Genomic DNA, 18622 nt, shown 5'->3' with positions numbered 1-18622 from the left:
GGTTTAACGTCTTTTTCAACAATTTTTCAACCATATAAACGACGGTGTCTGCTTGTAGCAGTGAGCACAATGCCCAACTTTATAGTGCTGCCTCACTGGAATATCACGCCGTAGACACGTGGCATGATACCCCACCCAGTCACATTATACTGACACCGGGCTGACCAGTCCTAGCACTATCCCCTTAATGCTGAGCGCCAAGCTAAATGTTGAAAGGTACCAGACATACTTAAATAGCAATGAACAGATTCAGTGATCGCTCCTTTTTAAATATCTGTAGAATAATCTGTTGCATGTTATATATAATGTTGTTACTTTTTATTTCTTTAATAAAAGTGTCTGTCGTAAAATCTATGAATGCGTCAACTATTTGATTATATAATGTGTAAATTGTGACGGTATGTAAACTGCGTTATTTGTTTGAGTGAATATTGATACATTATTTTTTACTGTACACGTCTGTTTTTATTAGAAAATTTGTAAATGTGTTACCTTCTCTAAATAAAGATAAAAAAATCCTTCTTTATTTTTGCTGTTGTTGTCATTTATTGAATTGTATGAAATCTGTTATATTGTAGTTCATATTAATCTGATTTCATTTTTATATACCTTTGAATTGTTTCATTACAATTTTTGGAACGTCTGAAACAATAAAGATTCTGTTTAAAAATGATAAACCAATGTATTTGTTACTTTTCTCTTTCAAATCGCATCTATAATACTGCTACTACCTACAATAATTTATTTCTCAAAATATCTGCCTGTTTATCTGGAACACATGAAAGAGATACACAAGGTGGATCAGTTCGTAGCTTTTAAAGAAAATAATACATTGCACAGAAACAAGAAATCGAGATGAAAGCTATTTTAAATCTACCCTTTGGGTTCATACACGAATGATGTCGAAAACAATGTTGATTTGATCAAAATATAATGGATAGTTCAAATCGATTAAGAGCTATGGAAACAAGTTTGAATGAATGATAAATGTTTACGATCAGACAACAATTTTCACTAAAGTTTGCAATAATTTTATATCCAAAAAATATGAATCTGTTGTCAAAATAAATAAATAACTGTCATATATACTTGAAATAAAGAAATTCAAGGTCCATTCACAGGATAATTATATCTCACCTGTAAATATGACGCCATCAATACGCCATCAATACCGGGTATATAGACTGGCTTTCTGCAGTACTTGTCATTTCTGTAATTTCAACGATCTTACTTCAAAATATTTTTCAGCGTTATTAAAGAATTACCTCAATGTTTCTAGCAATATTGGTTAAACTTTCTTTTCATCCAAATTATCTCCCTTAAGTAGACTTGAAATATCTACCCTCTTTTGGTTGCCGTCTGCTTGTTGTTGTGTGTCTGCATATGACGGAACCCGTGTATCAGTAATCAAAGAAATGTAACGGCAAATTCTATGTTTAAGTATTTCCGTGGTTTCAATCATTAAATAGGCGAATTTTGGACATAAGTTCACACCAGTTCATACAGGGTCTCATAGGCACTTCAAATGAACTAGAATTTCAATAAATTTATAATGCAATTTGCCATTTCTTCTTTGACGGTAGAATAATTTTTTCAGCAGTCAATGCTTAAAAAATGGTAAAATTTCGTCGACATCATTCATCTATAAAATAAATGCACAAATTAACAGTTGTGCTTACTCTAATATACACTGAGAAGTTTTATCTTCGAGTTGGTTTACTTATCCTAAAATATGATATGGACAAATACACTTCTTCAATGCAAATTAAACATTGCGCAACAAAATTAAACCCGAATTACGAGATGGTGCGAAAGTGGTATCAAAGATTAAAAAGGATAAGGTAGGAAGATGTAAAAAAAGACACTGGCAAATTTAGTCATATAGAAGGTATCCTGTTTAACAGGTAGGCAGAAAATTGGCATATAAACACTATCTAATACACTGTGAGTCCGCCCATGCTGTAGTTTATTACATACATTATTGCCAATATACCTCTTATACAAGTGCGTGAAAAGTGAATATGTAAGTATGTAAGTTTATTTATATGGTTACCCATACGGGCGACTCCACCAGAAGACAGTAAGAAATGTTAGTAGGAAGATAGTGCAAGATACAGAAGACACTCCAAATCAAGAAGCTGCCCTGGTTCTTTAACGTACCAGCTGTAAAGTACCCACACACGGGACTCTTATCCCAGTGTTAGTAGTTTTTAGTTGGAGGAGCTGGGGCTCGAACTCACGACCTCTGGTTTCGTAGTCAAACAGTGTTACCACTATACCACTGCGTCCGCTCTAAGCACGTGAAAAGCAAACTGTTTTTAATGTTCCTTCGGCGCAGCCATATTAAACTAGATTTCATGACCTATACCACGTGACTTATTTGGCCAATCAGACTGCTTTCAATTTTTAGCAATACGAAAGATTTATGCTAACTGGATAGAAAATGTTCAATCCTTTCATTCTGTGTCTTGTGCAACGCTGAGTGAGATGAAAAACAGTTCATCCTGAACAACTCTGTTTACAGTTTTAAAGGTATGTGTCGGTCAGTATATTTAGAATGTACATCGATATATTTAAATAAATATCATAAATATGTCTTATATGTACGTCATTCAATTGATGTGAAATAGATTTCCGCTTAAGCCGGTGCTGGGGGCGTGAGTGGCGTTACATACTTCAATACCTCTCATGAACAGACTCAATTAAACCGAGTCTGCTATTATTATGCTTGGTTGCATTCTTTGCTTCCAAAGGATTCTTTTTACAGAATTTATTATAAATAAGATAGAAATACCATTAAATACTATGTTTTATAAATTTATAGAAAGAGCTGTGTAAGGTCGTATAACTAATACCTACTGCATGTTATATCAATGATGTGTGGTTTTCATACCGTCTTCTGCAATCTAATTAAAATCATTTCCTATTAATGCTACGCATTGGATCTGAGGACAGGCTATTGTGACTCACATTCACCAGTCAGAGCCTTGCTTTCAACATTTTGAAGTGAAAGTAGAAGTTTTAAAAAAAAATCTATATTAAACCTAGGATACCAGTTTTCGATACGTGATTAAGCTTATAGAAACACATGTCATGAGAATTAGTTGTTTCTCTTACTTTTTCCATTCAAAATTGAAAAGCGTTTGTAACGTTTGGGGTAACGGAGGTAAACTGCTTTAATTATAAACGTTATAATTAACCATCGATAAGTACGTGTTCTGTGGTGTATTGGTCAAGAACGCAGGAAACTATTTATTGCCGTGGCGGCCCGTGTTCGATCCCTGACTGGGCATATTTTACTCTTGATTTCACATTTTTCAAGATAGTTTAGAAACAAAATCTTATGTCTATAAAATGACGAAACTTTTACTCTAAAGAAAAAATATTTAGTCAAACTCGGAGTCCAGACAATTTTAGCCAAACGCTTGTTGAAACGAGTCTGTACGTAATTCTTATTAACATAAGCCTGTTCCCATTATGAAGTTACCGCTCTTAGAATAAAGCCATGGTGTACAAATAATTTCGAAATATTGTGGAGATATATTAATAACTTAACGCAGCCATATAAATTGTGTTTCTTCTGACATCCAAAATATTCATAAATGCGTTCTATATAATCAAGTGAAAAATATCAGACAAATAATGTAAACGTTAATTGAATATGACAAATATTCAAACTTTGGATAATGCAAAACAAAAGTAACCAGTCTTTTGTTTAATCATGTTGTATTGCTTTCTTATCATAGCAATACAAATTTACAAGACATGCATACAAAAGGCGAACTGAATTTAAGAATTTTAATTGCACGGGTGTACAGATAATATATAAAAGCAAAAGTAACCAGTCAGTATTTCATGTCCGTGATTCTGATAAATGTCATGAAATAAATGAAAGCTACTGTGTTCAATCTATTCATTATACACCTCATAAAATCGTGATCCGGATAAACATGATTAATGTTACTTGGCATTTCTGGATGTGCACATTTTTGTATTTACGTAATTGAAAATGCACGAATTCTACACCAGTACGTGTGTTTTTAGATACATATAGCAAGAACACTACCTCGAATAAAAGATACAACATAGAAAATACTCAAAAGGTAAAACAAAGGTTTCATTATGCATGTAACTTTCAGCTAAAACCAGAAATGGATTTCCATAAAATGTGTTTTCCAGCATGGCACGAGTTACAACATACATATTGAAATATAAATATATCCAGTGTTGCTAACTTAACTTACTTTCATTTTAATTTGACGCTTAAGTACGAATTTGACATTGAAAACTTTCACTTGTTTCAGATTTGATCAAATATTACACGGCTAAAGGGTTTGTTTTCACAGTGCTACATTTACCATATTTCAGCTAAATGTGTCCTAAATCAAGTTTAAGTCTATATGAATCACACTTTAGAAGATAAATAGTAATACCAGTGGTGGCTTGGTCGGCATCTAAGAAGCCACGACTAGAACGAAATTAACAATAATATTGTTATAATACCTTGACATTCTTATGTCAATAAATATAGGTTCGCATATAAGAAACGTTCAAAATAGAATAACGTAGGCGATTTAGAGTCGTCTTATCACACATAAATAATGTGAAAGGCGTTTTATCTGGATTTGCAGTCTATTAATAGTGTCTGGTTCGTCTGGCAAAAGCAACATATATTCGACATTGACTGCAAAACGAGTATCTATATCAGAGTTGTGTTTATTACAATACGATTCGGCAATATGGCTGTCAGCCACAATACATAACTTGGACTCACATCAGTAAATTTTGGCAACTAAGTTGACTTATATACAATTATTTCTTTGGTAGACAAATCCTATAATACCATGTAAATTAAATATATCTGTTTTCTAACATACGGATTAATGCCAATAGTAGCATAATAATTTTCGTTGAAGCTCACTTCATGTCGTTTTTATCTGTTTCCAAAGTAGCTAAACAATGTATTTAACTGGTAAAATACTCTCTTCAGACTTTTCACGCATGAACTGTGTTCAGTTCGGAGCTGATTTTCCAAAAGGTTTATTAGAGCAATAAAGTGTTTACATCCAAAACAATGATAATATAACAAAAGTAACATCTAATATAAGTTTAATTTTTGAAACATGTCAAAGAAATAGAGAATAATAGGTTAGTGCCGTAGATGAGAAAGTTTATCTGGCGAGGTGGAGGAGGTTATCGGGTGAGCCGAAGGCGAACCTGATAACGTCCGGAGCCGAGCCAGATAAACTTTCTCCATCTTAGGCACTAACCTATTATTCTATTTATCTTGTCATTACTTCATTTTCCGATATTTGGCAATTTATTTTACAAAAATAAGTGTGCGACAGCCGCTTTAATGACGTCATATTCGTAATGACGTCACTTATATAATGACGTGATTACCGGCAAAATTGCAATAACTTCTTCGTTTTTGAATAAAAACTCATTATTTGACCACTCATTTTCTTAGTTCGGCCATTTCCAACACAATGATGATGGTTTCGTTGCAAAATTTATATGTCAACAATATCGATAATAAGGTCACATGATCAACTGACCGTATATCACTGGTCACATGATCAACTGACGGTATATCAAAAAAGATATACGGCACCCTGATATTGGGTCAAAAATACTGCAAGTGACAGGATAATACTGTATTTGATGAAAGGCATAAGTAACTTTAACATTCTTCAAATAATTCAGCTATAAAAATAAGATCCAGCTTCTTAAAATATACCCAAATATACGAAAATTATATAATACTTCAAAGGAAAACACGTTAAAGAGTTTACAATTCTTTTGCACAGAGAAAAAAGAGCCTTTTTAAATGAATTCTGCAGTTTCTACAAACAGGCCACTGACGAAAATGACTGAATGCAAGAAAAATATTTTACATTAGGTAAAACTTCGTATCGTGAGTAATTAAGCATAGGTTACTTCCAGAGGGTCTTCTCATAGATTGTTTGATATTCTTTCTAGATATAATAAAAAGGATACACACTTTGACGATTTTATATAGATAATATCATTTCATAAAGCATTACATGTCACCTTAAATCTCATATCCGTTTAGGTCATATTTTAATGGCGCATTAAGCTCCCTTGGGCATGTGTTAGGGGCTTGGAAACAAATACCTTATATCAGGCAAAATTAAAATAAAAACAAAGGTTTCAGACGTTGCTTTGTTCAAATATTATGTATCTGCAGTGACTCAATTTTTTTTGTTCAAAATTTTACAAAAGGTATATCTTGTGAGAACTGCAAGTGTTTTACACGGAGTTGTGACGGTTTGTTTCAGGTTTTGAGATTTGCTCTACGAAGGGCTGACATTTTAGCTTTTTTGCCATCTTAGGCACGGCGTAAATTACACAAAAGAGGTATTTATTTATTTATTTCTTTGTTATTTATTTACTTACTTTGTTGGGTAATAAATCATGTCGACAAGATTCAGGTTATGCGGCGCCTTCCCTTGAAATTTCCATGAATTGATTTTTGTTTTCAAAAGTTTTGATTTTTAAATATTTCGCAATGGGATTTAAATCGGTTTTTGAAGTCAGTCCGGTTATAAAAACTTTCTGCTTATCGAGAAATCTGCTCATTCGGACAGAAAGTAAAATTGTATATCAAGAATTGACCAAAAGAAAGGGAGAATAAACTGTCTAGTTTGTTTATACATTGATTACAGCAGCCACGGAGGTTTAAATCCTTATTCATTTGCATCTGTCAACATGAAGTTTCATTGAGTCAGCATTAATTTAGATCCAGCATGACATCATCCGGTCTTTTGACCAAAACTGTGGAACAATCATCGTGCTGCTGTATTTATCTGCAGCTTCGGACATAATTGACCACCAAATACTGTCACGCCGCATTGGACACCCTTTCAGAGGCATGGAAATCACAGTTGCACGGCTATCTTCATATCTTATTGACCGCTTTTCGCATTTTTAAAGATTGCATCACTTTAGATAAAAGAGTTCACCAAAAAAAGTAATTAAGAATATTTTTCTTTTCACATTGTTCGCAGTCCATTTGTCTATTGAAATGTTTCCTTCGTAGACGTCAGCTGGCAAGGTCGGACATGCCGTTTCAACCACAAAACACCGTAATATGGATAACTCCTTGTATCGTAGACTCTGGGTATTAATTTCATCTACGAATAAACCGTGGTAAGCGTCAAAACATAAAGTAAATGAGCCATGCCATGGGAAAACCAACATAGTGGGTATGCGACCAGCATGGATCCAGACCAGCCTGCGCATCCGCGCAGTCTGGTCAGGATCCATGCTGTTCGCTAACAGTTTCTCTAATTCCAATAGGCTTTAAAAGCGAACAGCATGGAGCCTGACCAGACTGCGCGGATGCGCAGGCTGGTCTGGGTCCATGCTGGTCGCAAACCCACTATGTTGGTTTTCTCATGGCACGGCTCAAATAATTATATGTGCTGGTACATGATATTTAAGTTTTTACATTCGAAACGGATAGATGTACTTACGTACAGTTATATTCGAAAACGGCCTTAATATCCTATTTCTGAACGCAACATGTAATTTTTAGTATGAATTTTCTTAGTTAAATCATTGCCTATCCGATGACCATGGTTTCGATTCAAAATTTAATAAAAAGTTGTTTTCGAATTTTTAAGTGCTGAGAGCAATGCCAGAAAGGTGCGAGACTTTGGTTACTTGGAGTTACAAGGAACAACATATTTTCTTGTGTGCATGCGTCTTTAACATGCAAAATTAACATAAAGCTCATTCAGTGTGTGCGTCATGCGGCTGGGTTTACACATGCATGAACACCGAGGCTTTTTTGTTACATTTGTGTTTATACATGCATCAGCACAAGAAAAGATAATTTAATCCTATAATAATAACTACAGAAGAACCCTGCAAATATGAGAAATTGTAGTGATGCAACAACTACAAACCTCCATGCAATGGATAATTGGAGGTGGTGGTGAGTAGAAATGGTCTGGTTAAGTTAAGAAGAAAATTCTGTGAAATAGAACAAAAGACTTAAGCAGTTATCTTAAAGGATAATGACATGCCATATTTCCTGATAACCGAACGACTCACGCCAAAAGATACCTTTGATGTTGAAGAACATATGAATGTGCTTTCATTTTATTGACTTTTTAGTGGATTTATTATATTTTAGAAACACGAGAAATCAGAGAGAATCGGATTGCTGATATGATTACTCTATATTCTATCAACACAGAAGGTAATCTATTAGCTGTCTTAAAGAAAGATGTGAAAAGTTTATGACTTTTTTAATTATTATTTTGGAGTGCAGAAACAATAAGGAAAAGTGCAGTATAGTGTTACTTCCTTTTACCGTTAAAGTGGACATTGCCACCCTGCATTTCAGTCGAGTTTTATTTTGAATTGTATCCCATGTCGTTACAAAATTGTTTTGTCTGCTGTTTTTAACTTAAATTTAAATGACGTGTTTAATAGTCTAACTTGCTAGATAGTTGAAAAATGCGAAAAATAACAGAATACCAGATTATCCTTCTAAACTTGCTGCTTGGATTTACGTAGGTAAAGCAGCACATAAAAATAATACATCGTCTTTATCAAATACCTATTACAGTTCAATAATGATTTACCTGGTTTGTAATATTCATTTTTGGCACACTTAACTGCAGTTCTTGAAATAGAAAACAAGTCAGTTTACAAAGTCAATTATTTGTGAGAGGAAGTAACACTATACTTTTATATATTTAAGACTTTAAATTGTTTAGTTATTTGATAACTTGTCAAGTAGAACATGAGTACACTTACCGTTTGTCGTTTGAATTCGAATTCTGATACTTTTGCTGCCTTACACAATACTAACTCACAAATAAGAATGTATTTTACATTTTTTCTTTCTAATTTTGCTTTCTGTGTCAAATCGCCACAATTTGTAATCTTGTGAACCTCAGATTTCTTTAAGGATTTTATCAAACGAGGTTTTAACAAACGAGATATACACCAAAATATAAACTGAAAAAAAAACGGACATAAACTAAGTAACTGAGTCAGTACATTTATTTAATGTTAAATGTTTCGATTTTATTTAGTTGCTCCAATTATCTCCCTACCATCTGCTTGCTCAGAGCCTGCTTTATGTATAAAAGACAGTGAAATTGTTTACTAGTATCAAGACAACAAAAAAGAGGTTTTTAATGCATTTCAAATGATTCTGGAAAATATTTTGAATTTTGGGATCGAATTGGAAAATGAGCTCCCTGAGTGGCTTAGATTCACGTCTGAATGAGCTAATATTCCCATGCACTTATATACACCACTCTGTCTGTTTTGCTAAAACAATACATACGTCTTTGCCCGAGAGCAAATCAGCACCATCTACTCTATTCACATCTGTGAAAGATGTAAGATAAAGCGAAGATTTTTACAATTAACAGTTTCCATCAAGTGGAACTTCTTATGCACTTCTTATATCTTCAAGTTGCTTCACAAATCGTATAATAATATATCTTTGAAGTTGTCAATTTATATACACCGAAAATAATTACTGAACAAGACACTGTAAAAAAATAAAATGATTACGGAAAGGGAGTTGGTATTTATTATTTAAGAAGAAAATAAAAAGATGTACAAGAACATGAAAGAGAAATCAATTTACATTTTTAGGTCGCATAATGACTCTTAGACATAAAACGATATCTTATGTAAGACATGCCATTTCAAACAACAAAATTTACATTTTCTTATACTTACATTCAGTATATATTTTGAACAGAAAGAAAGAAAGAAAACCTTTAATTTTCGTACAAACAACACTGGTGTTAATAATAAAAAGGATGATTCTTCCGCGAGATTGCACGCGCGATCTGACGTTATTCACAAAAATGGCGTCATTTGAAGAATCTTTAAAAATTGGACATCAAAAAGAACTAAAACTATTTTGACGTTAAACATTAAAATAAACGCGACACGATTATATGACTTTTCCTGATCAGCTACTGTATTTTTGTCGAAAGGCGAATTACAAGTAATTAGGGCGGGTCGTTTTGGCTGTGCTCTATTTAGAAGTTTAAAAGATCGACGTCCTTACATTTATTTCGATGAAAAGCAACGCACTTCTATTTGTATCCTTTGTGTACAATAATATCTTTGCTTGGACATGCCGTTTTAAACACAAAATAACATATTAGGTGGAAAATGCCGTTTTAAACAACGATTATTATCTAAGATCGGACATACCGCTTTAAACATTGGCGTATTGAATGCTGTGTCATTTTATGTTAAAATATATTGTCACAGATCATTTGGCGACTTTGCAGGTTTTAATGGTGAATTAAAAAGCAAATTTGCTTATCTTTGCATTATCTCAAACTATACTATCATCCCACTACGCAATCCTTTGTATCAAACGAGCAATCGTAATTCATTGAGTTCGTATATGGCAAGCCAATTGTCCAATAATTACGTGAACCCCGGTTCACGGTCGAAAAACTAGGATTAACGATCGATAAACTAGGTTTTTCGAACGTTAAACTAGGTTTTTCAAATACTAACCTATATTGTCGGATGAAAACATCAGATACTGGGCGTAAACCATAGTTTACGCTCGTGAACCCAGGTTTACGTTCGATAAACTAGGTTTCTCGATTGAACTATGAATTTCGGTCGTTATCCTATGTTTACGACCGTAAACTTGGGTTTGCGAACGCGAACCTACGTTTACGACCGTGAACTATGGTTTACGACGTTATCCTATGTTTTCGCTCGAAAAAATAGGTTAGTATTTGAAAAACCTGGTTTTACGTTTGAACCTGGTTTATCGAACGTAAACCTAAGTTCACGCTCGTAAACCTAAGTTCACGTTCGTAAACAGATTCACGCTCGAAAATATAGGTTCGGTTCCGTAAACTATGGTTCACGGTCGTAAACATAGGTTCACATCCGTAAACATAGGTTCATGGCCGTAAACCCATGTTCACGCACGAAATTCATTGTTGATTGTATAATCCTAATATATCGACCGTAAACCATGGTTTACGTTTGATAAACTAGGTTTCTCGATTGAACTATGAGTTTCGGTCGTTATCCTATGTTTACGATCGTTATCCTATGTTTACGCTCGTAAACCCCGGTTCACGCTCGTAAACCATAGTTTACGAACGTGAACCTATGTTTACGACCGTAAACTGGGGTTTACATTCGTGAACCTACATTTACGAGCGTGAACTATGGTTCACGACGTTATCCTATGTTTTCGCTTGAAAATATAGGTTAGTATTCGAAAAACCTAGTTTTACGTTCGAAAAACCTAGTTTATCGAACGTTAATCCTAGTTTTTCGACCGTGAACTAAGGTTCACGTAATTATTGGACAATTGGCTTGCCATATTCGTAGCAGAGACACCTGGAAAGAACTATGGGTTTTCTGCCGGACATTGTTTTGATGTGTTTATGAAGTCACATCGACACAATATGGGTTATATTGCTACTTTCTAGGGAGACCGCATATTCCCTTTCGGGATATTTGGTTTTCTTCAGGTTGCACTTTTTAACATTTCAATACCACACCCGTTAAAAATAAATCTAAAATAGAATAATTACAGAAGCGGATTATGAAGCTATATAAAAGATACTGACAGCATTTGGCCATAAAGTAAGATATCGAGTTGAGCAGGTAGGCATAAGGCGGGTATATAAAAAGCTATTAAAACACTATGAGCCCATCCACACCATAGTTTATTACATATTTTAAGGTCAATATAAAAGTTATACACGTAGGTGAAAAGCAAATGAAGAACGTATAACACTTTTATTGCTATTTATCATTTAAATTCATAAGGTATATAAACCTGCAATCGTATCTAGAGATTTAAAGTATATAGAATTTATATTAATATATGTAACAACAAGAATAATGGGAAAACATCAAAGGTTTTCTCCTGGGTCATTATTAAAAAATGTAACATTTATAGATTTCATACTTCATTATCATTAACATCGCTTTTTATAGACTAAGTTTTGTGGTCGTTAACTCTTAGCATCCTGGCCACGATTGATCCTGTTTTTGCTACCAGTGAAGATCATGGTCAGCCTGCACATCCGTGCAGTCTGATCAAGATCTCCACTGTTCGCCATTCAGTCAGTATCCTTTTAGTAAGCACCCCTTTTAACACTTAATGGTACTGCCCAAATTGAAAGATGGACAAGTTCATCATAGAAAACCTTTAACAGGGTAAGGGTTAAGTCCAGTACTATTTGCTTCCTAGCTGGATTTCAACACAGCATGATGATAACAAGATTACTGTAAATTGGGTAATTATTGCGTAGGTTTTATTTAGAGATTTCTTGGTAAGTAGCCTTATTTGTGTTGTTATGAATTCGCGAAACATTTGTGTTTGTGTTTTTGGACGTAATGCACATAAACATTCAAACATTTTGAATTCTCAAATGGGATTTTTTGGATTTTTTGCGAAAATAAAACAGTTCAGAATATTATCTAATGTACAGTATAGAGTCTGTCCGGCTGTGACGTCACACTAATGAGATTCATACCGACCATATCCATCATGTGAGGTTGAAACAGGTTTGGAGACTTTTCGGGTTTCATATGAAGATAATAAACTGTACGGCATTTAGCTGGCCAATGAAAACTGAATAGAGATTAAGTCAATACATAGGTGTCTAATGATCGAAAAAGAACTTTATCACAATATTTAACACATCGCTTAAGAAATCAATATTTTCTTACAATGGCCTTATTCATAACATAAACATTCAACTCTCCTCATGATAACAAATCAGATTATCCGGTTCCAGAAGTTCAATGTGCATTTTTGTTTAAAATACTCCGACACGTCAAATTTCAACTGCATGCCACATCATTGAATTGTATTTTTTAACCTTCTTTAACCACAGTCTCGTTTCCGTGACAACTACAGCATAGTGTTAAAATTTTCTTTTAGATTTTGATTATTTAAGAGTCCCTGGACACATGTCCAGTCGTGGAAACAGTTAGTGCACATGAAAATTGTGTTTGCAAAGTTCAAGCTGTCATCCCGTGTTCAATTAATTAAAACACTCATCGGAAAACATTGTTTGTATTGTAAGACTGTTAAAGTATTCATCTGTCTGCTTTTTTAAGGACTTATTACAATAATTAAGGCTACATGTAAGTAGAATATTCTAGAATAGTTGTGCTTGAAATGCAGGAGCTAGAAAATAATAGAAAATTCTTTTGTTTTTTAATTCTTTTTAATAAGAATCAGAGAAGCCAAATTCGTATACGAAGACCAAAAGGCCGATTCTCATAACTTGTGCCTTAATAAAACGGAAGAGAGCAGCAGTTATTTTTAAAACTGCCGAAATGCCTCGTTCTCATGTAAACTGAATGAACCACTCTGGATGAAACTTTAAATGCTTTATTGCATATGAATCAGAACTTAAAGTGAATTTATTACATCTATGAAACATGAAAGACAATGTAGATTCTGTTTGCTGATAAGTCTATGAAAGTTTTATTTTCTTGAATAAAAATCACCTCTAAAGAAATAATATCCTATTTGATGTGTCCGAAACATGCGACAATGAAGTAGGTGAGCAGTCAGTTCTCAATTGTATAATAAGATAAAGCAATTTTATCCAGTTACGTCATATTCTAATAACAGTGGGTGTAACCAGCTTATCGAGTTGACACAATAAAGAAAAAACAGAAAAGTTTATAATGAATTCATATGACTTTGTAATTTTAAATTCTATTTCTCAGGGATAAGCTTAATCATGGGAACAGAGATGTATTACGTAAATCCCATCCAGAATCTATACAAGGAGACACACATTTAAGATGGTGCCGCAATCTAAATTTCCGATAAATAACCCAAAAAAAATCCCATGTTTCCATTCCAACAAAACAAGAGTGCCAGACTGTCACAAAATACGCCTGTCAGCAAACTTGGCCTAATTCAAGGGGCATAATCCAAGTGTGCCTGGGGCGATTTGTGAGGTTATCGTACTTGGCCGAGATATTATGCCCATAAACATTGTCAACAAGTTTGGTGAAGATCGGATGAAAACTGTTCGACTTAAAGAGCGGAGAAGGCTAAATTCGCAGTTTTTCGAGTAATTCAAGAGCCATTATCCAAGAATGCCTGGGGCAATTTGGCTGGTTATCGAACTTGGCCGAGATTTTATGCCCACAAACATTGTCAGCAACTCCGGTGAAGATCGGATGAAAACTGTTGGACTTAGAGAGCGAACAAGGCTAAATTCGCAGTTTTTCGAGTAATTCAAGGGCCATAGTCGAAGAGTGCCTGGGGCAATTTGGCTGGTTATCAACCTTGGCCGAGATATTATGCCCACAAATATTGTCAGCAAGTTTGGTGAAGATCGGATGAAAACTGTTTGACTTAGAGAGCGTACAAGGCTAAATTCGCAGTTTTTCGAGTAATTCAAGGGCCATAATCGAAGAGTGCCTGGGGCAATTTGGTTGGTTATCGGACTTGGCTGAGATATTATGCCCACAAACATTGTCAGCAAGTTTGGTGAAGATCGAATGAAAACTGTTTGACTTAGAGAGCGGACAAGGCTAAATTCACCGTTTTTCAAGTAATTCAAGGGTCATAATCCAAGAGTGCCTGAGACGATTTGGCTGGTTATCGAACTTGGCCGAGATATTACGCCCACAAACATTGTCAGCAACTTTGGTGAAGTTCTGATGAAAACTGTTTGACTTAGAGAGCGGACATGCTTTGGACGCCGACCGCCCGTCCGCCGCCCGCCGCCACGGGTGTTCACATAATACGCCCCGCTCTTTCAGAGACGGGCGTACAAAAAATATATTGGTTTCTCTCTTATAGTTTTCTTTTAACCATTCTAATGCCTTAAGATAGAGTTCTGCTACCTCTATTACCAACAATAAATTAAAACAACAGAACCTCTTGCGTTAATTCATTGACATGAACAAAATTTCAAGCACAAGTATTTAATACATGTATATGGAATTTATTGTAATATAATACTTACAAATGTAATAATGTCCTACCAAGATACAAAATCAATGCAAATGAAGAACAGAGAGATAACAAACGATTTAACACAAAATTTGACTTCTCGGAGATGACTCATAATGCTGTTATTCTACCTTCCAGCTCGATTTTTTAAGAAAAAAAGGCTCTTCTGTAATGTACGAGGGTCCTGCAAAAAGTTCTGTCACTAATGGGCTTCCGTAGTTTTATCCCAGGTATTTTTAAAACGCTTAATTTCACTTGAATGGGGTGTCCAATAGCTAATTATTTGTCGAATATGCTACCTATTCTGGTAGGCCTAAAACCCCTGTTATCAAGGCAAACACCGCTGCTGTAAAAGCTGTGGTCGAACAGGATTGCCGGTGAAAGACATAGCCAGTTGTACTGGCATATCAGAAGGCAGTGTGCAAACAATTCTGAAAAAGCGTTTGGACCTGAGAAAGGTTTTGCGCTAGATGGGTACCTCATTTGCTCACTGAGGAGCAAAAGAAACAACGCCTTAAATGTGCCCTGGAACTTTTGAAAACATACAAAGGCTGTGATAATCGGGCTATTTTTAATAATAATTATAATAATGACTTTATTTTACGAGGCAAACATATTTGGCAACCAATCTTACATATGGGCCTCAACTTAGTTTATAACTTGCTAACAGGTGACAAAACCTTGGTACATATGTTTGAGCCACAGAGAAGGGCTATGACAAGCAACGGAAGCGAAATGATCAGAAACGCCCCTGTATTGCCAAGAGAACCATAAGTTCGAAAAATATGTTGTATGCAATTTTCTTCAATTCTAGCGGGCCAGTGGTTCAAGTGACTTGTCATACAGTCACTGGACGATTCTGCAAGTACTCTGTACCGAAGAATGGTAAATGGTTTACAATAAGAAACCTCCAAGCAAAGGATGGTCAGGAGTCCATCTTATACACGACAACGCCTCCTCTCACAAGTGCGGGGTATATTAAGTCTTTTTGGCTTCTGAAAAGGTGGAAGTTATAAACCATCCGCCTTATTCACCTGATCTGAGTCCCTGTGACTTTTTTTATTTCCAAGGCTTAAGAAAATGCTTTCTGGGAAGAAAAATAAGTCCAGAAGTTCTCTTGGCAGCGCCATTCAACAGTGTCTCAAACATATACCAAAAGAAGACTATTTATCTGTTTTTCGCGATTGGGTAATAATGATACAAAAATGTGTTTCGGTAAAGGAATACTTTGAAGGTTTGTAATAAAAATATTTTTGATAAAACGTAGCGTAGCACTTACGAAATCCGAACCCAATGACAGAACTTCTAAACACATGTCACTAATTAGGGCCATTCGCAACGTTAACGTTGTAACTGGTCAAAACAGATCCCTTCGTTCATGTACTTCATATCTATGTATTGAGGATCTTTCCAATGTTCACATACGTGTATAATTCTACTAAAATTTTAAAGCCTATTGTGTATTACACAATAATGCTAGAACATTCAAACTGTGATGTGTTCTTAAACATGCTTCTTCCGTAGTAAATTCCTTTCCACGATATTTTTGAAAAAGCCATAGATATGTTTTGTTTCTATAGCCGAAGTTTGTATGAAAAACAGTATCAACAAAAGAAATCAAAAGCATCTTAATATTTTTATTGCTAAGTATGGAAAATACAGAAAACACGAATTCCCATAACAATTTAGAAACAACATGTTTTAGTACGAAACTCTATAACCAATTGCTTAAAATGATATTTCAAATGTACCTGAATATTATTGATGATGGCGGAGAAAATTGTACTCTCTTATATCCCCTTACACCCGCTTGACGCGTGATAAATATAAAAAGAAACGAGATAGCAGTTTGCCCTTTCTAACATAACGTCTATAGACTTTTAGAAAAAATATGATGAACGCGGTTCTGATGTAGTTTTATCCAGCAAGAAACATATGATAGCGTATAAAATATTCGAAATATCACGGTAAATATTAGCATCTGAATGTATTGTTTTCCAATCTGTCAAGTTTAAACTGCAAGCCTCGTGTCTTTGGAAATATATTTTTTAACAGTCTCGTTTCCATGGTAATCAGTTTTAACATTTCGTTAAAAATGTGGATTACTTAAATGTCAAGACGGAGCATCAGTTGCCCCCTCTGTAAAAAAATTGTGTTTGCAATGGTCAAGATGGCACCCCGTATTTAATTAACCAAAAGTGCTAAATGAAAATGTTAAGCAATTCATCTGTCGCACTTAATACTTCATTTGAAGATTTTAGCAAGTGTTTCGCCCTGACAAAGCTAATCAATATCTTTTAGCCTTTAGGAAGCTATTTTTGGAGGTTAGCAAGGTAACATTAAATGAAAGTAAGGGCTTTTCTGCCTTATCTGAGAAATGTTACCGATGCAACTGGATATAGAAAAGAAACTCTTTTATCTTGTTATGATAACATGTCTATACATAATCGCCAAAATTCATTGGTATATGAAGGGATACTTGTGTTCGTATTGTTAGATTTTACGATACATTGACACAGTTCCAGTTATTTGGCAACTTTGTAATGTTTAACGGCCATGACCAATCACCATCCCCCTCCCCTCAACGCCACCGCTTCCACCAGGTGTCCATTTTTGCGCTATTCAGACTGGACTGTTACATAGCGCATGTGCGCTTTTCAAACAAACAAGTGCAATTTATTTCAATGTTGTGTGATAGTCAATATGGCAGCTAGATAAAGCCCCAAACCCTCTGAAAGCCAGTTGTATGGTGTCCTCAAAAGACGACCCGAGAAACACTCTTATAGATTAAGTATTATCAAATTATCTTGAAAACAAATTGACATGTTTCTATCACTTAGTTTAAGGACATAAAATACAAGCGTGTAACTCAAATCTATTTTCGATGAATTAAGGGAAACAAAAAGGAAGACCGGGGTAGTTATCTTCAAAAAATGGCGTCATGCCATGTTCTACCATACACCGAACGAAATGCATCTTCAAATGACACATAATGATGTAATATTAATACTACATATTATTATGTTTTTTTAGATAAGCTCTCTTATTAAAGGAATTGTGTAGCATTATGAGAAATCTACAACAAAGAATCTTTTCTTCATATTTTTGTTAAACGTTTGGCAGTTTGAAGAATAGCGCTAAATTGTCGGTGTGAATGTACGATATCCCCTGTTCAATAAAACAATCAAATCATAATAAGATTAAAAGATCGCTAGTTCTTTTTTCTTGCTGGAATTGAAATTTACAAATCCGCTTCATCCTGAAATCAGTTTGCTCAGAAACCTATACCTTATACCTTCAGGGATCATATCTTTGTGTGACACATCTCCCTAATTCAATTCTGCTTCCCAAATTTCTTCAAATTGAATTCAAAGCTGTTATCAAACATCAATGAATTGTAACGTTGCTTTATGTGTATATGATTTTTGTTTTCATCATAAAACGGAATTTAGGATATCTCTGCAAAGTCGCACCATAACCTAAATTGTATCGATGTGACTTAAAAACAAAATATTTGTTTAATGCATCATTATGAAATGGCAACACGTATTCAATATAATGTATTAATTGTTCGTGTTTAACCCTACCGACTTAGTTTCCAGCATCACGACTAGGCGAGAGTTCAGGTTTTATACT

The sequence above is a fragment of the Mercenaria mercenaria genome, chromosome 15, assembly GCF_021730395.1.
Source record: "Mercenaria mercenaria strain notata chromosome 15, MADL_Memer_1, whole genome shotgun sequence".
In the NCBI taxonomy this organism is placed as follows: Eukaryota; Metazoa; Mollusca; class Bivalvia; order Venerida; family Veneridae; genus Mercenaria; species Mercenaria mercenaria.
The sequence above is the reverse complement of the archived record's forward strand: the minus strand, read 5'-3'. Positions refer to the sequence as shown.